The sequence below is a fragment of the Triticum aestivum genome, chromosome 6A, assembly GCF_018294505.1.
Source record: "Triticum aestivum cultivar Chinese Spring chromosome 6A, IWGSC CS RefSeq v2.1, whole genome shotgun sequence".
Taxonomy (NCBI): domain Eukaryota; kingdom Viridiplantae; phylum Streptophyta; class Magnoliopsida; order Poales; family Poaceae; genus Triticum; species Triticum aestivum.
In genome coordinates, this window is record NC_057809.1 from 209,691,166 (window position 1) to 209,714,247 (window position 23,082).

The window sequence follows — 23,082 nt, forward strand, 5'->3', positions numbered from 1 at the left end:
AAAAATGGTGGCATAACCACTCAACATCACAATATCAAGGTTCTGAGACCAATTATGAACATATGGAAGTAGTAGGAACTGAACTGAGGCTTGAACTCAACAATCCTAGGCAACTACGGTTTAGTAACACGTCATCCTGAGAGATAGAAGAGAAGCCTAGTACTTAACCCCGTAGAAAAGATAAGATGACTCAGATCAGAAGGTCATGAGGATAAGGAGTAAAAAGAGCCTTACGTTCCCTACCACAATCAATTCCCCTACATAACTAAAGCATTTCTAGACAAAACATCGACCGGTTTGGCTTGGTAATCCTATAGGCAGTCAGGCTCTGATACCAAAGCTGTCAGGACCCCGATTCTAAGTCACATCGATCTAGCCGGTAACACCTCATATCACTTTGAGGCCTCGCGCGCGGTATTCCCACGGGTGTCGCCTTACCCTGGCCCGGGACCATTTGCGCCTTTTGGCTCACGTATATGATAGTGTAGTTAGCATCCATATGACAAAGAACCCGAGCCGACATGGCTAGTCGTGAACCCAAAGCGGCACTAACCTATGGGGACAGGCATACATGAATCACATCGAGCATGTCGGTCAGCAGCGTGTGAATCCGGGCTGTAGCACTGGGCTAACAGGACTCTGGGAAACTGGGCTGTAGTAGGCTAGGCAGGACTCCGGATGTCACCGCGTGACATTTCCCCAAAGGGACAGACACAGGAACGAAGTGAAACACATGCCGGCCAGTCAAGTGTCCTGAGCAGTAGTGCTGGGCTAACAGGACTCCGGTGAACCGGGCTGTAGCGGACTACTATGGCTCATGGAAGCACTAGACTACATTTCCCCATAAGAGAGGCTGCCAAGGATAAACAACTAGATTGTCGGTCCCACACATAGCAAGCATTTCAATCATACACGCAATATGCTCGATATGTGTAAATACAACATGGCATCACAACATAACTCTATGACTCAAGTATTATTGATTAGGCTCCGAGGAGTGAGAAATACAAACATGGGTCTCATGACCCAACATTCAGATCTCTATAAATGAAAAAGGCTGAGAAGCCTGACTATCTACCAGATCCTGCCGAGGGCACAAGATCGAAGCTGAGGTATCAGGCTAAACGTCGAAGTCCACGCGGAACTACTAGCGAGACTGAAATCTCTCTGCAAAACATAAATTAAGCAAACGTGAGTACAAAGGTACTCAGCAAGACTTACATCAGAACTAGCTACATATGCATCGGTATCAACAAGGGGGTGGTGGAGTTTAACTGCAGCAAGCCATCTTTGACTTAGTAGCTAACCTGAACTATGACTGCAAGCAACTCTTTTGAGGTGGCGCACACGAGTCCACATATTCACCATTCAATACACCACTATGGATCCGCTCCCGTCTCCCTACGAGAAGGCCATCCATAGCACTCACACTTATCTTGCGAGTTTTAGAGTATCCACTTTCACTTGTCTATGAACTGTTATAGGCAACCCAGAAGTCCTTTACCGCGGACACGGCTATTCGAATAGATCATTTATAACCCTGCAGGGGTGTACTTCTTCACACACGCTCTCACCACTTACCGTCGTTTACACGACATGTACTCGGCAACCTTCAAGTGGAAGCCCAACGAGGGTGTCGGCCACGGCCTACCTAAACACTCAAGTCTCTAGTCCAGGTTTATCTCCTATCCAGGTTCCATCCGCAGGGAGTCCGGCCGAGGTTTACACATACGGACCCGGACGATGTGTACAGGGTTCTGAGACACCAAATGGGCGCCCGGCATGCCCGGCCATGGTGTATCTACCGCATCATAGCCCACCCCTAGGGTCAGCGCTACGCACGGCCGCCAACACATATCCTATAAACACCAGAAACTAGTTGCAACTCCTAGACAGAGGACAAGGGTGCTCAAGAAGCCGAGAGGGTCCATTGGTTTCGGGCCCAATGCATGGTAGTAACTGTTTCATGGATCACAAACACAGAACTCAGTTCCTAAGAACGTTTTCAAGGAGACAGCCCACCATGTACTCCTACATGGCCTCTCACCACCACCTTTACCAAATCGTGTTCACACACTTAGCTCTCAACAGTAGGACATGTTTACACACCTCTGATTCATCCCCGATGAATCAGACCTGACTCAACTCTAAGCAGTAGCAGGCATGACAAACAAACATGAATGGGTAGGCACATCAGGGCTCAAACAACTCCTACTCATGCTAGTGGGTTTCATTTATTTACTGTGGCAATGACAGGTCATGCAGAGGAAAAGGGTTCAACTACCGCAGCATGTAACAGTTGAATCACCGTTGTCCTAATGCAGTAAAAGAGAGCAGGAGCGAGAGTGGAATTGTATCGAAATGAACAAATGGGTTTTGCTTGCCTGGCACTTCTGAAGATATCATTTGGTCTTCATCAGTGTCAACGATCACAGCGTCGGTACAACGTCTATCGAGAGGGGACAACCACCGGCAATAGAGAATGAACATAATCAATGCAATGCACAATATGATGCATGATCATGCCATGTCAATATGCTGTGTTTTGAGCTAATGCAACTAGCAACATGTTAAATGGAGTTGGTTTGAACCCTAGGTTCAAATTCAAACTCCATATGTGAGAGTTTAAATTCCATTTATGTGAATTGGCCTAAAAAGCATCCATAAGTTGTTCTAACATGCATGAAAATGCCATAAACAGATTCATTGAATTTTGCTGATAATTTTTCATATATAAATTATTTCATTTGGAGTTACGGTTGAATTTCTATGATTTTTCGAAGTTTAGGCAATTTTCTGGAATTCCTGGATTATTTTAAAATCCAGAAAATCACTTACTGCGTTAGCATGACGACAGCACGACGTCAGCAAGGTCAACAGGGTCAAAACTGACCCGTGGGGTCCATTGGCTAGTGAGTCAGACACTAATCCCGCGTTGACTTGGGCTTTGACCCGGTGCGGGGCCCGTTGTCAGCGTCTAAAAGTGGTTTAGCTGGCGGTGATTAGCACTAATTACGCGGCCGCGTCAGCACGCCGGAGTTTGGCCGGCGGCAACCTCAAGCCGCGGCGGAGTCCGCTCGGAATTGAGATACGGGCAACGGTTTCGGGCGAGGTTTGAGACTATGGGTTGCTGGCACACGCGCACATCCAGTGGTGGCAGCGACCGGAGCTGGGGTGGCCTGTAGCGGCGGCAGCGGCGAGTTGGGCAGCGGCCGGAGTTCAGCCGGCAATGGTTTGGGCGATGCCGAGCAAGGAAGGAGCCATGGTTAGTCGTGTTCGACTCACGGAAGTTCGGTGAGTGCAACGGTGAGCTCGAACGCCAAGTTGCGCGGCCGGAGCTACGATGGTGACATGGCCGGCGGTGGGGAGTGTCGGTGTCAAAACTGGCGGATCTCGGGTAGGGGGTCCCGAACTATGCGTCTAGGCCGGATGGTAACGGGAGGCAAGGAACACGATGTTTTACCCAGGGTTGGGCCCCCTTGATGGAGGTAAAACCCTACGTCCTGCTTGATTAATATTGATGATATGGGTAGTACAAGAGTAGATCTACCACGAGATCAAGGAGGCTAAACCCTAGAAGCTAGCCTATGGTATGATTGTTGTATGATGAAGTTGTCCTACGGACTAAAACCCTTCGGTTTATATAGACACCGGAGAGGGTTAGGATTACACAAAGTCGGTTACAATGGTAGGAGATCTTGAATCTTGTATCTTGTATCTTCATAGTCCTGGAGTCCGGCTGAAGGTATAGTCCGGCTACCCAAACACCCCCTAATCCAGGACTCCCTTAGTAGCCCCTGAACCAGGCTTCAATGACGACGAGTCCGGCGTGTAGATTGTCTTCGGCATTGCAAGGCGGGTTCCTCCTCCAAATTCTTCATAAAAGTTTGTAAACACCAAGAGTAGTGTCCAGCTCTGCAAAATAAGTTTCCACGTATTGCCACAGAGAGAATAATATTAACACAAATCTAATCTGCTGACGTATTCCGCAGCATGACATCACACTACGGCCAAGCCTTTATTCGAATCGTTTTCACTTTTCCACCTCAGCGTGTTTTGCGAGGTGGTTTCCTTGGCACGTCTTGTCAAAGCAGAGATCGTGTCCCCCATTTATAGGATTCTCATCAATACGGACATGGGTAACCCAACCGCGCCATTTATCACGGCGCTTGGGAGGCAAGCGAGTTTTACTAGGCTGGTGGGGACGCATAGTCGCATCCGCTCATATAACGGGATACGGATCCACCTTTTTACCTACGCCTTCTTCCTCCTTTGCCTATCCATCTTCTGCGCACCCGGGCTCCAGCGCCCAAGCCCGCACTTCCTACCTCAACCTTCTCCAACAATGTCCAGAGCGGGAGGCAAGTGGATGGTCTCCTCCATCACGGAGGGCCATGTCAAAATGCTAAGGAAGGCCGGATACCTGTCCAAAGACATCACGCACCGGCTTCCTGAGGAGGGGAGGGGCAGATTCTCCCCACCCCAAGGCCCCATGAGAGGGTAGTATTTCTTCCCCACTTCCTCCGCGGACTGGGTTTTCCTCTCCATCCATTTGTCCGTGGGCTCATGTTCTACTATGGCCTAGATTTCCACGATCTGGCCCGGAACTTCACCCTCAATATCTCAGCGTTTATCATCGTGTGCGAGGCTTTCCTCTGCATCCGCCCCCATTTCGGCCTCTGGCTCAAGACCTTCAACGTCAAGCCAAAGGTGGCGCGCGGCAACCAGGCGGAGTGCGGAGGTGCCATGGCGGGCAAAATAGCCAACGTCCTATGGCTCGAGGGCTCCTTTGTGGAGACCTTGAAGGGGTGGCAGTCAGGGTGGTTTTACATCACCGAGCCACGCGATCCGAAGTGGATCGCAGCCCCTGAATTCCGATCCGGACCCCCTACGCGGCTCACGTCCTGGAAGGAGACGGGCTTGTCGTGGGGCGACGAAGAAGAGGTGACCGGACTGCAAAAATGCATCCAGTCCCTGGTGAACAAGCAGCTCAAGCTTTTCAACGTAGTCCAGGTCATGCTCGTCCGCTGGATCCTTCCGTGTCAAGAACGGGACTTCAATTTGTGGGAGTTCAACCCGGTGCAGCACCGAACTCTGAGCAGGCTCTTCGACACGACATATGAAGATGTCTGGAAGGGGCTAACCAAAGGCGTCGAGGCTCCCACATCCGCCTCCGAAGACCGCGGATTCAGCTCACAGCGTCCTGCTGGCGAGGTAAAATATTTTCATCTTTTACAGGATGTTAAGTTTTCTTCATAGTTTGACTCTATGCGGGATCTAAACTCCCTCACCTTTGACAGGATTGGCAGGCGAAGTCCGGACTGATTAACTGTCTGGCTCCCTTGCCAGAAGACCCAGCCCCTGCTCTCCTAGTGAAGCTGCTAGTTCCGGCACCTTATGTGGTGCCGGAGAAGAAGGCCAAGAAGAAGAAGTCCACAGGGACTCGAAAGAGTTCCCGGCATATGGTGGTGTTGGACTCGTCGTTCGATGAGTCCGAGACGCACTCCTCCCGTGAAGACGAAGAGGAGGAAGAAGAGACCTCTCCCCCTCCAGCGGGGGGAGGAAAGAAGAGGAAGGCCGCCCTAGTAGGGGAGGCCGAAGGGTCCAAGAAGAGGAAAACCCCTCCGCCGGACTACGCCCCCGACGCCGATGAGAACGAAGAGGAGTGGCCGGACAGGGCCAAGCGTCCGGCGAAATCGTAAGTGTTCGGATACTAGAGTAACTCATGATATTCCTTTTGTTGTGCAGCTTTCCCTAATGTCGAATATAATCATGCAGCCCGCCCAAGGACGGGCTCGACGAGTCGTCGAGCGGCTCCCTGGATTCATCGGACGTGAATTCAGTTCCGCCTGCTGCCTCCCCCTGTGCTGCGGATGACGCTGAAGTGGCGTCGCGACAAGCTCCGGGGCAAGAGGAGGTGGTCCAGGAGGAGCCACGAGGTGACCTCCCAGACTCCAGGAGTAAAGGGGACAAGACCCCCCAGGGCTCCAAGTCTGGCTTTAAGCCAGACACCGCGCCGGAATCATCAACGATTCCGGACCGCGGCAGGCGTACTCCTGCCAAGAGGAGCAAGCCTATTGAGCTGGCATCCTCCGTCCAATCGGAGGCGCCGGACAATCTGCTGGAGGTGCTTAAGGGCGCCTCCATTGACGAGGAGCACCGTACCATCATGAGTACGGTGGTCCAGAAGGTTCGGTCCACCAAAAGCGGACTTACTGAAGCTTATGCTAGCCTTCTAATAGGCTTCGAGGTAAGTAGAAATATGTAAAAATATTACCACATAGACAGTAGCCCCTGATGCTCTGTTTGGCATTTGGAAAAAAAAGCCGAATAAAGGATCTATTAAATATCGCAGGAGTCTAACTAAAAAGGAGTCAATATACGTATGTAGGCTTCGCTGCTGGCCACCGCCGCACTGACTGCGGAGGTGGGTGCCCTGAAGCAGGGCCTCGAGCGGACCGAGCAAGAGCTCGGCCTTGCCAAACGGCAGCTCGAGGAGAAATAAGGTAAGAGATACCTTATATAAAAAATGCCTATAAGAAGACGCAATTGCAAAAAATGACAGGAGTATACTGCTTATTGTAGGGGCCACAACTAAGGTGGCGACCCTCAAGCAGGCGCTGTCCGAGGCCAAGAAGAGAGCGGCCACGGAGCGCACCGAGCGGGATAAATTTGAGGCGCAGGTCGGCGAGGTGCAGCAAGAGCTTCAGGCTCTCATGAAAAAACATGAGAGTTTGGAGCTTCACTCGTAGACGCGAGCGTCCGAGCTTGCTGCGGCCCTTAAAACTGCCAAATCTGCCAAGGCCGAAGCCTAGAAGGCCCTCCAGGAATTGGATGCGGTGAAAAAGATAGCGGCGGGTAAGGCAATCTCTATGCAAAGCAGCCATATAAAAGTAAACTACTTGTTACTTACCCGAATCCGGAGCTCTCCAGGGGCATTCGCAGATCTTCCCCGCAGCGTATCCGATGCTGCCGCATTCTACCGAGCCGAGGAAGGCAGCTCAACGGAGAAGGTGTTCTGGTCTCAGTACGCTGAGGCCGGACACCCTGTGCCCTTGAGCGACCAGCTGAAGCAGCTGGTCGAGCTCCACAAGGCGGCCGAACAGGCCCTGAAGGGCTTCATAGTTCGGCTGTGGCCTGGAGAGGCCCTGCCTGGGAGCTACTTCGGACTGGTGCGGCGGCTGGTGGAGGCTTGTCCAAGGCTCGAGGTCATCAAGCGCTCCGTCTGCATCGAAGGTGCCCGTAGGGCCCTTGCCCGTGCAAAGGTGCACTGGGGTAAGCTGGACGGTGAGAAGCTTGTGAGGGACGGGCCACCGCCGGGGAAGGAGCATCGCAAGCCCGAGAACTATTACAAGGATGTTCTGGCCGGTGCCCGCCTTATGGCGGATGAATGCACTAAGGATGTAATTTCTGAATGAACTCGCTCGTGTTATCATGTGCGTTGAAAACTTGTTCATATGCGCTAAGCAATGCTTGAATCTGTGCGGCCGTTTATCAAAAAATTGAGAGATGGCCAGTCGTCGGCTTCTGCCCCCATGCCACTAGTGCTGGGGTGTTCGGGATAAACCTGAGTGCTCTTTCTCCCATGATTGGGTCCGTCGAGGGAGGCGCTCAGCACAACGAACAAGGCAATCGGACTATAATGCTTGAACACTCTCACTTAGCCATAGAACTCTATAATTTTAAATTTCGGCGAAGCCCCTAGTATTCGGAAGACCGAGTTTGGGGCGCTATCCACGCCTTGGCCAGACAAAGCCGGTTCCTCGCTCGAAGCGGCATAAGTCTTTAAGGACTCAAAAAACCTCTCGAACAGCAACCGGTCTCTCGCCTCATCATGACAGTCAGTTTTAGCTTTCTCTACTGAGGTGCTCAGCCTAGCTCAACTGGGGCACAATCGCAGTAGTTCTCCTAGTGCTACCTTAGCCGATATAGCGGAACGTAAGGCACCAAAACATAGGAGCCGGGCAAACCCAACTATTGACCCAAATCATGATTCGGAGCCGATGCATATAGTGCTATAAGTTCGAGGTGCCGCACTTGTGAAAGTGTACGGACTTCTCACGCCATATTGATGGGTACTGAAGCCCCTGGCGTATTTTTGCCGTACCACAGTGTACGGATGCAACATGTTATTGATAAACATATATATAAAAAGAGGATAATGCAAAAAATAGACAAAAAGCTATGCATTGTTTATAGAAGGGCTGCTATGAAAGCGAAACGATACAAATAGTGCGATAAGCAAAAGAAATTGGACTATTTAACATGTCTTGGCCAGGGGCAGGCCGCGGAATTGTATTAAAAAACAGGTATACTGCTCGCAATAGAGACCACCTGGGATTTCCATAATGCGGCGTGGCTTGTCTGCTTTCCTGGATCTTGCATTGTTTATGCGGCAGTTGAATTGCCGAACGGGTCATCCAAAGTATGGAGTCCTGAGAGTAAGAGAAAAAAAGAAAAAAAAGGAATCCGGCAGCCCCTGGTGCGGTTTAAGCCGTATTTCGGGCGTGCCGTGATAGTGCCCCTTCCCCTGTGCCCATGGTATTTCAAGAGCGTAGTTATGTACGCGAAGCACTGGTTTCGCTATATCGCGAGGGCTAGGGTTGGGGCCGCATTGCTACGCTAGCTCAGAACGTGCCAGGCGGTCTTGTTGTTGGGTACTCCGGGCGCGCTTGACAGTGTCCGGCTTTTTGAAGGCCGAACTGGAGAACTGCCTAGAGAGGCTGCTTTGTACTTCTGTTGCGAGCGCTGCCGTGTGCTCCTCCATTCGGAGGGAGCGTTCGGTGTTCCCATTGACCGTGATTACTCCTCTAGGGACCGGGAGGTATGCATAGTGCGGTACCACATTGAATTTTGCGAATGCGGTTCGCCCGAGCAGTGCGTGATAGCCACTATGGAACGGGACTATGTCGAAGATTAACTCCTCGCTTCGGAAGTTATCCGGAGATCCGAAGACCACTTCCAGTGTGACTGAGCCTGTACAGTTGGCTTCTACACCTGGTATGACGCCTTTAAAGGTTGTTTTGGTGGGCTTGATCCTCGAGGGATCTATGCCCATTTTTTGCACTGTATCCTGGTAAAGCAGGTTTAGGCTGCTGCCGCCGTCCATGAGGACTCTTGTGAGATGAAATACGTCAATGATTGGGTCTAGAACCAATGCGGCGAAGCCGCCATGACGGATGCTAGTGGGGTGGTCCCTTCGATAAAAGGTGATCGGGCAGGAGGACCATGGGTTGAACTTTGGGGCGACTGGCTCCATCGCATATACGCCCCGTAACGCACGCTTCCGCTCCCTCTTGAGGATGTGGGTTGCGTATATCATGTTCACCGTCCGCACTTGCGGGGGAAATCCCTTCTGTCCACCGTTGTTGGGCGGCCTGGGCTCCTCCTCGTTGTCGCTATACAGCCCCTTGTCTTTGTTTTTGGCTCTTAACTTGCCTGCCTGCTTGAACACCCAACAATCCCTGTTGGTGTGATTGGCTGGCTTTTCGGGGGTGCCATGTATCTGGCACAAGCGGTAGAGTATTCGGTCCAAACTGGACGGGCCCTGAGTATTTCTTTTGAATGGCTTTTTCCATTGACCGGATTTGTATCCTCGGAATCCGGCATTAACTGTCGTATCCTCGTTGCTGTCGCTGTTAACGTGGCACTTTTGTTTGTTCCGACACGACCTGTCGCTTTTGTCCTTGGTATTCGAATTACCAGGGTTCTTGGTTAAATTGTTGCTGCGAGCTAGCCAGCTGTCTTCTCCCGTGCAAAAGCGGGTCATGAGTGTCATGAGGGCTGCCATAGATTTCGGCTTTTCCTGTCCCAAGTGCCGGGCAAGCCACTCGTCACGGATATTATGCTTGAAGGCCGCTAAGGCCTCTGCGTCCGGATAGTCAACTATCTGGTTTTCTTTGTTAGGAACCGTGTCCAGAATTGCCTGGCCGATTCCTCTGGCTGCTAAATTATGTGGCTTAGGTCATCGGCGTCCGGTGGTCGCACATAAGTGCCCTGGAAGTGGTCAAGGAATGCGGCTTCTAGGTCCTCCCAAGAACCGATTGAGTCTGCTGGCAAGCTGTTAAGCCAATGCCGGGCCGGTCCCTTAAGTTTGAGTGGGAGGTATTTGATGGCGTGTAGATCATCCCCACGGGCCATGTGGATATGAAGGAGATAATCCTCGATCCATACCGCAGGATCTGTTGTGCCATCGTACGATTCGATGTTTACGGCTTTGAAGCCCTCAGGGATTTTATGATCCATTACTTCATCTGTGAAGCATAGTGGGTGTGCGGCGCCTCTGTATTGGGCTATATCACGAGGTAGCTCGAAGGAGCTTTGTCTGTTGAGTTCGGCCCGGCCGGATTTATTGCATCCGGAGTGACGATCACCGTCATGTGCCATGGGGCGCCTGCGTGATCCGTAGATCGATCTAGTTTGCCTTGCCTTGTCCTCCAGTATGTCGCGCAGGTCGGGCACATTTTCCCGTGCCTTAGTATGCTTGACGCGGCGTCGGGGCATGGCTTGAGTGGAGGGCCAAGAGGCCTCTCTATCGCGGCCACGAGGTGGCCGGTCGGCCATGTCATGCGCTGGTGATGTAGGTGCTTCCTCCTCTAGTCGGGGTAGCAGCCTGCGCTTTGGGTAACTCTTGGAGGGGCGTTCGAGTTCATACTCTTCGGCCGTAAGGACTTCAGTCTATCTGTCAGCTAGCAAATCCTAATCAGCTCTAAGCTATTGCCGCTTTTTCTTGAGGCTGCTTGCCGTGGCCATAAGCCTGCGTTTAAAACGCTCTTGTTCGGCGAGATCCTCTGGCACGACGAACTCGTCGTCGTCGAGGCTTGCCTCGTCTTCGGAGGGAGGCATATAATTATCATCCTCAACCTCTTGGCCTGCCGCCCTCTCGTGAGGGCTGGCTTCTCTGTCCTCCTGTGCTAAATCTTGCTGGAGGGGGTGTTCTTCGGCGCTATCCAGAGTAGTATTATCTCCCATGCCGGAATCACCGTTTTTGCTTTGGCGGGATTTAGAGCGGCGCCGCTAACGCTGGCGCTTGGGCTGTTTCTTAGAGGTATCGTCCCCCGCTGTTCCATCGCCATCTCCATCCTTTGGAGTGTCCACCATATATATGTCATATGACGAGGTGGCCTTCCAGCGCCCTACAGGTGCTGGTTCTTGTTCGTCTCCTGCATCATCGTCCATGCCGTCGATGTCTTCAGAGTCGAAGTCAAGCATGTCGGTTAAGTCGTCGATAGTGGCTACGAAGTGGGTGGTGGGTGGGTTTTGAATTTCTTCATCGTCCGTATCCCAACCTTGCTGACCATAGTCCGGCCAGGGCTCTCCTGATAAAGAGAGATACTTTAGAGAATTCAGGATGTCGCCGAAGGGCGAGTGCTGAAAGATGTCCGTGGCGGTGAACTCCATTATCGGCGCCCAATCGGATTCGATCGGCAGGGGCGCGGGGGGCTTGGAGTTCGGAGAGGAATCCGGCTCCTCGGAGTCACGGGCCATGCGGAGTGCGGGGCTGGAGTTCCGCTTGATCGCCTTTGAGATCGTAGCCCCTGAGGCAGCATCCAACCGCTGATCCTCGATCGGCGCAGTAGGCTCCGAATCAATGGTCGGAACCGATGCGTGGGCGGCCTCCAAGGCGCTGTTTGGCGGCAGAGCTATATCATGCCCATCGAGACAGTGTGGCGCGCTTGGCTGTGGCTCGAATCCGTCGAAGATCAAGTCCCCGCGGATGTCAGCCGTGTAGTTTAGGCTTCCAAACCTGACCTGATGGCCAGGGGCGTAGCTTTCGTCCTGCTCAAGGTGGCCAAGCGAATTGGCCCGTAGTGCGAAGCCGCTGAAGACGAAGATCTGTCCGGGGAGAAAAGTCTCACCCTGGACTGCATCGTTGTTGATGATCGAAGGAGCCATCGGGCCTAAAAGCGATGACACAGAGGAACTCTCAATGAAAGCTCCAATGTCGGTGTCAAAACCGGCGGATCTCGGGTAGGGGGTCCCGAACTGTGCGTCTAGGTCGGATGGTAACAGGAGGCAAGGAACACGATGTTTTACCCAGGTTCGGGCCCTCTTGATGGAGGTAAAACCCTACGTCCGGCTTGATTAATATAGATGATATGGGTAGTACAAGAGTAGATCTACCACGAGATCAAGGAGGCTAAACCCTAGAAGCTAGCCTATGGTATGATTGTTGTATGATGAAGTTGTCCTACGGACTAAAACCCTCTGGTTTATATAGACACCAGAGAGGGTTAGGGTTACACAAAGTCGGTTACAATGGTAGGAGATCTTGAATATCCGCATCGCCAAGCTTGCCTTCCACGGCAAGGAAAGTCCCATCCGGACACGGGACGAAGTCTTCAATCTTGTATCTTCATAGTCCTGGAGTACGGCTGAAGGTATAGTCCAGCTTCCCAAACACCCCCTAATCCAGGACTCCCTCAGGGAGCTTCGGGCTTGATCGGAAGACGGGGCAAGGGAACAGGAACGGAGGGGGAGAGAGAGGCGGAAACAACAGGAGCTCACAGGGAGGTCGAAGAACGGCTCAACGGGCTTGGGGACGTCCTCGATGGCGAGAATCGACCGGCGGTGACCCACGGGTCCGAGGAGGAAGAAGAGCTTGGGGTCATCGTCACGGAGCTCCTGGCGGCGCCTGGATTGGTGCAGAGGACGCGGGGGTCGAGGCGGTTCCTCTGGACCCATTGGGGAGGCACGGGATGGACGGTGGCCGCGGTAAATTGCGTCGGCGACGACGAGCTCCACTCGGGTGTGCTTGGGAGAGGGAGCAGAGGGCGAGGGGGAGAGCAGAGAGTGAGGGAGAGGAGCGAGGGGCCATGGGGCGTCTTCGTGGCGTCGCTAGAAGGCCCGGGGAGGAAGCAGGAGGTGGCCAAGGAGGCGTCAGCGCGCTCCAGCGAGCTGCTTTGTGCGCTGGCGCGGGGAAGAAAACGCCCGTGCCCCTGGTGGGCTGGCTGGGCCAGCTGGGCCGCCAGGTGGCGCCAGGTAAGGAAACTCTCTCTCTCCTTCTATTAGTTTTCTGTTTTCTATTTATTTGATATGTTAGGAATTAGTAATAATACTAACTCATTTCCATAAATCCTGGGATATATTTTGGGCTTTATTTGAAATATTTACGACTGCCCAAAATTGTTTCCAGGATTATTCGAGCATTTAAAATATTTATATTGATTAAATGCCCAAATTCAAATACCTAGTGATTTAATTCAAAGCCCAAATGTGTCCAGCAAAAATGCAAATCATCTTGGGTAGATGCTTCCACCTTAAACCAGAGATGATGAACATTTTTAAAAGGCATTTTGAGTTCATTGAAAATATTTTTATTTGAAACTATTTGAATTGTATTTGTGCTAGGGCTTGACCATCCCCATTTCAGAGTTTCATAAAACTTAAACATGATGACATGATGATCATGCAAGGTCAAGCAAAGGCTAAGGCTAGGGCTGTGACATCGGGGAAGATTCCGAACAGTGTTAGCCGGGAGGCACAAGACGGCAAGCCATCTGGCGTAGATCGGACAGTACAAAAATAAAATAAAATCATGTGACCCCAATTTAGTCTTCAGTCAATAGACGTGTGACCATTCTCGTACCTTGCTATTGATCTCTTAGTGTATTTCTTCTTATCAAAGAGATATGTCGTTCTTAACATTATGCGTTATCTGCATCTTCAGACACACCGTCTTCCGACTCACCGCATCTGCTCCAACAAGGGAAGCATACACCAGAAGGGAGCTATAGTCCCCACTCAACAGTTCCCTGCATCGAATGTGCATGCCCGACATGGACAGCCACAACAACTGCAGGGCCATCGACAAGTCAGCACATGATGCTCACTCCTATGGATGGCAGCTAGATAGGTTGTACCCTCATCTTACTTGTGTGCAACATTTATGGCCTTGTTATTCATCGAAGCATGGAAAATAGATCATCACATTTCACTGTATATTCATGCTGATCTTTTACGGGTCTTGTTCAGGAGTTAACGTTGTTCCATAGTTCAGCTAAGATACTTGTTCTTTAGGTAACGTTGTTCCATAGTTATCATCCATCAGCCAATGCTATCCCACAAGCTGGTGATTATAGTATTATACCAATTCTAGTATTACCTATGTTGTTCTTTAATACTTTTGTGTGCCATCTAGTTAATCTTGAGTACAAACGATACATATTCTGTAGCTTTCATCTATGTTCTCCCTTTAGTTTATGAGACCTGTTGCTGCTAGTTAACCCCAGTCCTACTATTTATGTCGTCTCCTACATGCACTCATTACATAAATCTAACTACTAGTTGTCTTCGCATGTCAGATATAATTGCACACACTGATATATCCACAAGAACCTCACGGGGCAATGTAAAGGCCAATAAACTTGATGTCAATGATACCCAATATGATGGAACATGTAAAGGCGGTTCTTTAGAAGAATTGCAGAAAGATGATGAATCCTCTTCACCCCACAAGGTCCTTGCTCTAACTTGGCCTGTGATATGGGTACAACATGCATATAATGTCCTCGAGTGTATCTACTCTGTTGCAATGCCATGTGCTTAGCATGCTGATCATGCATGTAAATATGTCATGTGTCGGGGGTTGGGTGCGACATATGCCAAAGGATGGCTTATCATGGTGGGAGCGAGTAGAATGTCGCCGGTGCCTGGAAACGGGATGAGGTGAAGACATGCACGCCGGCGAATCTTACCCAGCTTCAGGGCTCTCCGGGGAGATAATACCCCTACTGCTGCTCTGCGGGGTCTCCGCATGATCACTATGGCAAAGTGCTTACACGATTGCTCCTTGATCTGTTTCCTGGAGGTAGGAGAGGGCAGGGCTAGCTCTCTCCCACCTATATGATCTGGTCTAGAGCTAATGGATTCCAAACCTTTGCATGGGTGCCCTGGGGGTTTATATAGGCCTACCCCCCCATGGGTACAATGGTAATCCGACTGGACACGGGCCCAGCCGTCAGTGCCTCTAGCCTCCGTCTTCTCCACCGATTGCTGGGGCCCGCCAACTGGTGGGCCCCGCCGACTGGTCTGGTACGGAGCCGACAGGCCGCGTCTGCCGCAGGCGGGTCTTGCCGGCTGCTGATTACTGTAGCCGTGCTTCTGATGACGCGGGCTTGATCATGGAGTCGTGGCAACAGCCCCGCCGCCTGGCGGGTGATCACTATTGCCACTCTCCATCACATCTGATTAATGGCGCATGGGCCCCCGGGGGAGTGCTTGGCCGACTCCGGGGGCCGACTAGCGGCGCACTTGCCGTCTCCTAGGGTCTCACTGACTGGTGGGACCTGCTGCCTCCGGGCCGTACAGACAAGCCGTTGTGGGCGCTGGATTCAGTCCTGCGGTGCTGATGTCAGGGCCGGCACGGCAACAGTGTCACGCCGCACGGAGATCTCCCTAGGTACGGCGTACTATGCCCATGCCTGCCCTTGGTAAGGGGCGGGAGCGGGTTTTACTGTAGCCACTCCCCGGTCTTGTCCCTCCCGATGAGGACATGGGGTTTGTTGGAGTCGCAGGACGACTCCCCAAAGCCGGCTTCTCTGGAAGTCGCCAGTCAGGAGTCGGCTTACCCTAAAGTCGTCCCTGGGACTTGGCCATGGTGGGCAGTCGGCCGTCTTGCCGTCGACTCCTTAGAAGGCGGCTCTTTGCCCTGGGGTCTTGAGGGGCGCAGCCTGCCCCGATGTCTTGAAAGGTTCTGGGGCTCGGGTTGGCCTACCCGTGGCCCATTACTCCGACAGTAGTCCCCGAAGCTGGTGAGGCACCGCGGACGATCGGCCGAGAAGCCTCAGCAGTTTCTCTTTCCGGGTGCTCAACACATGGTTCTTGGTTGACTTCTGCCGGGCCGGCTAGAAGGAGTCGGATTCGCCCAACTCTGACTCGCACAATATTTCGAACGTCGCGGCGGGATCCAAGTAGCGTGCTAGCTAAGCCTCCAGGCTGCCCCCCGTTCTAGGCCTATCATGCGATGACACGTGGCTGGGCTATTCTGCCAGCCTACGCGCACGACGGGACAGGCCCATAGGCGGGGCCCGCCACTACCGCGCCTCGGCGCCCGAGCGGATCCGCTACGGCCCCAGCGGACGGTTGGGATTCCTGTGGAGTTACTGCACGCAGTAACTTTGTCGTGGAACATGGGGGTCGTGGGGCCGTGGGCGCAGTAAATCCCACGACCGCCCCCTCGGCTTTGCAGCCCACGAGGCTATAAGTAGGGGAAAGAGGGGGGCACGCGCGCCCCTCCTTCCCACTACTCATCACTCTCCTCCTTCTCACTGCCCCTCGCTCTCCTCCTTCTTCTTCTTCGCTCCGTCGCGCGCCCAAGCTTCGACGAACGCCGCGGCAATCAGCTCGCGATGAGTTCTTCCTCTGCCGTCGCGCCTCCCCCGGTGCGCTCCGGCACTTGGGACGGCTCCGAAGTTCACGACGACCACATCGAGTTCCTCCGCAAGACTCGTCGGCTCCCCGGCGAGGATCACGTGCGGGTGCGTCTTGCGCCGAAGGGGGAGATTTCCCCCGCGCCGTAGGAGGGCGAGCGGGTCATCTTCCGCTCACACTGCTTGCGCGGGTTGGGGCTGCCGGCGAGCAGTTTCTTCCGCTCCTTGCTGGAGTTCTACGGCCTCCAGCCGCACCACCTCACCCCCAACACGGTGGTGCTGCTGTCCGCCTTCGTGGCCTTGTGCGAAGGCTTCCTCGGAGTCCTCCCCACCCTCGAGCTCTGGGGGGAGTTCTTCTTATCCAAGCTCGACGCCCAAGCTGCAGGCGTGCCGGCTCAATGCGGCGCTTTCATCGCCGTGCGAAGGTTGGGGGCCGACAACCCCTTCCCCACCATCTCGCTGATTAAGTCGGTGAAGATGTGGCAGAGATCGTACTTCTACGTCAAGAGCGTCTCCGCGAGGGGCGATTGGGTCAACCTGCTGGCTTTCGAAGTCGGCCCGCCGGCTGGGAGGCTGCCCAACTGGTCGTACCGGGCCAAGTCGCTGATGCCTGCGGGAGCCGGCGCCGTTGCGCGACTCCGAGTGCTGACGCAGTCGGAGGGCTTGACTGGTCCAGACCTGTTGGCCGCCTTTGTGGCATGGCGAGTTCTCCCGCTCCAAGGTCGCCCCCACATGATATGCCAAATGAGCGGGCGCCACGACCCGAGTCGGATGTGCACCAAGGACATGCCTCACGAGGAGGTGGCCTACATGGTGAACTACCTCTCGGATAGCAAGCTCCTGGAGGATTGGTGGTTCGGCAAGGAGCTGTACTCCCGTGCCAACCCCCCGCCCGTGGTGAGTTGCCTTTTCTTTCTTTCTTTGGATTGTCTTCTTTCTTGCCGAGTTTGTTTTGACCAGTCGGCTCTGGTCAGAATCCCCTCCTCCATCCACTAGCCGGCACCTCGGGGCCGGCCCACGAGTTCCTTGCCGACCGGGCGGAGAGCGACGTCGACGACCCTGATCTAGGGGCGGCGGCTCTGGAGGATGACGCCGAGGGAGGAGGAGGAGCAGCAGGCGGCTCCAGGCCTTCGGCCACTTTTGCCGACTGGCCTGACGACGATGCCAAGGGGGAAGTCGCCCCCCGCCATTGGCCAGGAGCCAGCCAGCCTGGCGCGGGCTCTTCTGCCGCGTCGGGCGCTCCGGGCGGCGGGAAGAAGCATAGGGCCGTGCCGACTTTGTTCGGCAGTTGGCCAAAGAAACCCAAGGGTTCGGCTGCGGCGACCCGGCGGGACGAGGCGGCTGCGAAGGCCATCCGCTTCCGTAAGGAAGTGAAAAAGCCGCCGCTGGTCTCCGCGTGAGTATTCTGTCTCAACGCTTTATTCTTTCTTTGTGGCTTTGTCTGAGTCTTTTGCTTGCTCCCCTTGCTTCGGGGCTCCCCTCACTCTTGAGAGGGTCACCGCCGCCTCCGTCATGGGATCAGTGGAGACGTCCGCCACCAACCGGTGGATTGACCCCGCTACTGACCTCCGGGAGGCAACAGAGCGAAATGCACAGGAGAAGCGCAACGAAGAAGAGGCCGCTCGCCTGGCGAAGGCGGAGGCCGATAGGGTGGAGGCCTCCGCCAAGAAGAAACTGGCGGAGGCCGAAGCCGTCGCCGCGATGAAGCGGCAGGCTGAGGAGGCCGCGCGCCACCAATCGGCGGTGTTCGTCACCCCGCTGAACTCTGCGCTGCCGCCTCCGGAGTTCACGGGGCAGACTGGGGAAGCCGGCGGCGAGAACCCCGTCATGGAGAGGGAAGGCGACGACTCCTCTACGCCAGACATGATCGTTCCACCGCCGCTTCCGCCGCCGTCTGGGAGCCCGCAAGGCAAACAGCCAGTGGACCCTCTGGTGCCGCCGACCGAAGACGAGGCCGTGGCAAGGCTACTCCTCCAAGTTGGCTCGCCAACGCGCCGCCGTCTGGAGAAGGCGACTTCGGCACCCCGCCCCTGGAGGCCGGCACCGCGAGCTCGGCGATCCCAGACGCCTAAGCGACGAGCGCCGCGCCCATTGGGTGGGTGCGAGGAGGTGGCACAGGGCCGCTGAACCAGGCTTCTGGACGTCCAGGCGAAGCTTCGTGCTAAGGGCGACGCTCTCCAGAATTGCACCAAGGTGTACCTGGCATCGCGGGCAGCCGTCCGGGTATGTTTTTTCCTTTGGTCCTTGTTTTCTTGTTCCTCTCTATGGGGGCGCACCAGCGCACCCACTGGGTGTAGTCCCTGAGTTTCGGGCTGGCTGCTGAGCAGGTGGCCCGGAACTCCAATTGATGAACTCTGGGTATTAACTTTTTGTCTGAAACGCTTGTCGCAGGATTACCACAACCTCCACGTCACTGCCTTCAACCGTAACGTTGAAGAGCTGGGCAAGCGGACCGCCGACTTGTCAGAGAGCCAGAGTAAGTCCTTTTTCTTCTTTGCAGGGGCGCGCTGGCACACCCTCAGGCTGTAGTCCCCGAGATTCGGGCCGACTGCTGAGCAGTCGGGCCGGATCTCCCCGGCGACCTTCTTTATTGATGACTTAACACCTTCTTTCTTCCTTCTTTTCAGGTGCCAACACTGCTCTTCAACAGCAGCTGAGCGAAGCCAACTCCGCATTGCGCACCAAAGGGGAGGAGTGCAGCAAGCTCGCCATAGAGCGCGATCTGCTGACCACTCAATTGGCAGAGCAGAGGGAGCTGCTTGCGAAGACACGGAGGGAGGCGGAAGCGACGGAAACCGCCCTCCTGGCCGAGTTCGCGAGCGAGCACTCCTCCTGGTCTGACAAGGAGGCGATGCTGGCCTCCGGCTTCCATGAGATTGAAGACATCGTTGATGGTGAGTTTCTTTACTTTCTTTCTTCGAGCTGCCGATTATAAGTCGTGCCGACTCCTGGTTTTTGACTTGCTTCTTCATTTCTTCCGTCTTGGCGGACTTCTTTCCTGGGCACTCGCAGGCCGCCATCCAAGCCATCGAGGCTGACCGTGAAGGTCGGAGGGCGAAGGGCGCAGAGATCGCCGCTGACGCCCCCCGAACCCTTCACGAGCACATCCTAAGCATCGAGGCTCGCCTTCGGCCGACTCACCAGATGCTGCGCCGGCTTTAGGGTGTCGGTGCCCAGGCGATTGCTGCCCTGTGTCCGGATATGCAGGCTCCACGCACCCCCAGCCTGACGGCCGACTGGCTAGAGGTCGCGGCTGGTCGTCTTGAGGCCTGGAAGGGTTCTTCGGCCCGGGCTGGAGCGCGCCGGGCCTTGGAGTTCGTCAAGGCGTGGTATCCAGGGCTGGATCTAGACCGGTTGGCCACACTTTGGTCGGAGGCCCAGCCGGAGCTGGCAGCTGCGGAAGACGCCCTCGTCAAGCGTGCTGCAGCGATCGCCGAGTACACCGACACCAGCATCTTCGTCCCCGAGTGGTCTGAAGACGGCGAGGAGGTACCGCCGGAGTGGTTTGGGATGAACCCAGACTACAGCGAGGACTCGACGGAGGTGATTGGCTCCAGCGTCGAGGAGGAAGGCGAGGCGGAGGACGGAGGCACCAGAAGACGAAGCAGACGGCCAGCCTCAGCTCGACCGCGCCTCCAGCAATGAGCCGCGTGCGACCGAGCCGACTGCCGCCGGAGGCGATCAAGCTGAGACTACCCAGCCGGCCGCCCCAACGGCTGACGCCGCCGCCTCCTCCGACCCTCCGAATCCGTTTGCTGCTTCCTAAGATGCCTCCTTATCTTTATTTTATCTGCTTTAGTAGTCTTTGAAGAACTTGTTAATTCGCACAATTCCACCCGCGGGGTGTATTTTGAACTTCAGCTCGAAGATTCGGTCAAGGGCCTATGTTATGTAAATACATTTATCCGAGTTCTATCTTTTCTTGCTCATTGCTCTTTTGGCTTTTTTCCTTTGCCGCTTTCTCTTAGTTGCCTGCCTTGCCAATCGGACAGCCGCTCTGTGGACTGCCGCTGGATCAAATGCTTGGCTACTTTGGGAAGGCAAGTACTTAGTCGTTTTTAAAAGTTTTTGAGCAAGTTGAATAGAAGGCGGCAATCCGACTATTCGAGAGTCGGTTTGCGAAAAAAGGCTGGAAGCTGTCTTAAGCTATGTTTTATGCGTTGAGTCCTTAGCCATTTTTCATGCGAACGCCCATTCTACCTTACTTCTGCCCACCGTACAGTCGCTCTGCGAGCTGCGGCTTCTGACAGGAGACGGTTCAGGTGTTACACACTACTTGTCCAGCTGCAGGAAGCATTTCAAAGTGCAAGGCGGCAAGTCCCCGGGCCGACTTGTCGAGCCTAGTGCCAAGCGGCATAACAAAGAGTAACATACTTGTAGGCATAATTTTTATCATACAGACAAAAGAGGGCAGTCCCTGAGCTTGTCTCGGGGGGCCCGAAGTCTTGGTACTTTAATACAAAAGGTAGCATGGTACATACTGCATCAACTGTAAAATCTTCGGAGGAGATTTGCATTCCATGGCCGCTCTGTCTCCTTGTCGGAGTCGTCCCTCTTGCGTGCTCGGGGCTTCTGAGCGTCAATCGGGTAGTAGGAGTCGTTGCCCAGTACTTTGCTGATGATGAAAGGGCCTTCCCAAGGCGCCGACAGCTTCTGTTGGCCGGCTGTTCGCTGGATCAGCCGGAGCACAAGGTTTCCTTCTTGGAAAGATCTTGGCTTGACCTTCCTGTTGTGGTATCGGCGCAGGCTCTGCTGGTAGATGCTGGACCGGCTGAGTGCCAACAGCCGGCCCTCTTCCAGCAGATCGACGCCGTCTTGTCGTGCTTCTTCTGCTTCCTCCTTGGTGCACATGGTGACTCGTGGGGAGTCAAACTCTATGTCCCTTGGGATGACGGCTTCGGCACTGTAGACGAGGAAGAAAGGCGTGAAGCCGGTTGACTTGTTTGGAGTCATGCGCAGACTCTAGAGGACGGCTGGTAGCTCGTCGATCCAGCAGCTAGTCAAGTGCTCCAGAGGCTCGATCAACCGGGGTTTGATGCCGGACAGGATGAGGCCGTTTGCTCGCTCCACCTGGCCGTTTGACTGTGGGTGGGAAACGGAGGCTAGGTCCAGTCGGATGCCCTGTGTTGCGCAGAAACGGGCCAAGGCGCCTTTGGCAAAATTTGTGCCATTGTCGGTGGTGATGCTGTGTCGTATGCCATACCGAATTGTGATATCGGAGATGAAAGTTACGGTAGTCGGACCGTTCAGCTTCTTGATTGGCTTTGCTTCTATCCACTTGGTGAACTTGTCCACTTCGACGAGTAAGTGAGTTAAGCCACCTCGTGATGTCTTGAATGGTCCCACGATGTCTAGACCCCAAACTGCGAAAGGCCAGGCAATGGGGATGGTCTTGAGTGCAGAAGCCGGCTGGTGCGGCTTGGAGCTGAACTTCTGGCACCCTTTGCATTTTTGGACCAATTCCTTGGCCTCTTCTAAGGCAGTCGGCCAGAAGAAACCATGTCGAAAGGCTTTTGTGACGAGTGCTCTTGAAGCCGCATGGTGGCCGCACTCGCCTTGATGGATGTCTTTGAGAATTGCTTGGCCTTGCTCTGGCTCTATGCAGTGCTGGTAGACACCAGTGACGCTGCGCCTGACCAGCTCTCTGTTGACTATGGTGTAGGCTGCCGCCCGGCGTTGTACTTGCCGAGCTGAGGTCTCATCAGTCGGCAGCTCCCTTCTCATCAGGAATTTGAGGATGGGTTGGGCCCATAAGGGTGCTGCTATTTCTTCGACTGCCAGAACTGCGACTTGGACGAGGACGGTTGGGCTGGGAGGTGGCGGGTTGGAGTCAGCAACCGCTTGCTGGGGTAATGAAGTCCCCAGGCCGACTGGAGCGGCCCTTGGGTCGAGTTCTGGAGTCTTCGAGTCCGCCGCCGCAGTCCCCGGGCCGGGTTCGACTGTGGCGGCTTTGGAGCCATCTGCCAAAATCCCCGTACCGTCTGTCGGGGCTCTGGAGTCGGATCCGACGTCTTTGGGAGGAGCCGGCACAAAGATGGAGTCTGATTCTGGTGAAGGCTTGACGGACGGCTTGAGGAGGCGTTGAAGGGCAACGCCGGATGGTATTGCTTGGCGGGTAGATCTGATTCATGCCAAGGCGTCTGCTTGGTCGTTGTCGTTTCTTGGCACATGGAGGAACTCGCACTCTTCGAAATACCCGCTGAGTTGCTGCACGAGGAAACGGTAACTCGCCATCTTTGCAACTTTCGCGTCCTAGTCGCTAGATGACTGCTGGACCACTAAGTCTAAGTCGCCATAACACAAGATCCGGCGGATGCCAAGTTCTTTGGCAAGCCGGAGCCCGTGAATGAGCGCCTCGTACTCGGCGACGTTGTTGGAGGCGGTAAAATGGATTTGCAGTGCGTATTTGAGCTTATCGCCTTTAGGAGAGGTGAGGACGACGCCGGCTCCCAAGCCGGTGCGCATCTTGGAGCCGTCGAAATGCATCCGCCAATGGGTGGAGTCAGGCGCTGGAGGTAGGTACTGGGTCTCGGTCCAGTCGATGAGGAAGTCGGCCAGTGCTTGTGACTTGATGGCGGTGCGGGGCTGGTAGTGGATGGTGTAGGGAGCCAGCTCTATGGCCCACTTGGCCACTCGGCCAGAAGCATCTCGGCTTCCGATGATCTCGGCAAGTGGGACCGTGCAGACCACAGTGATCGGATGCCCTTGAAAG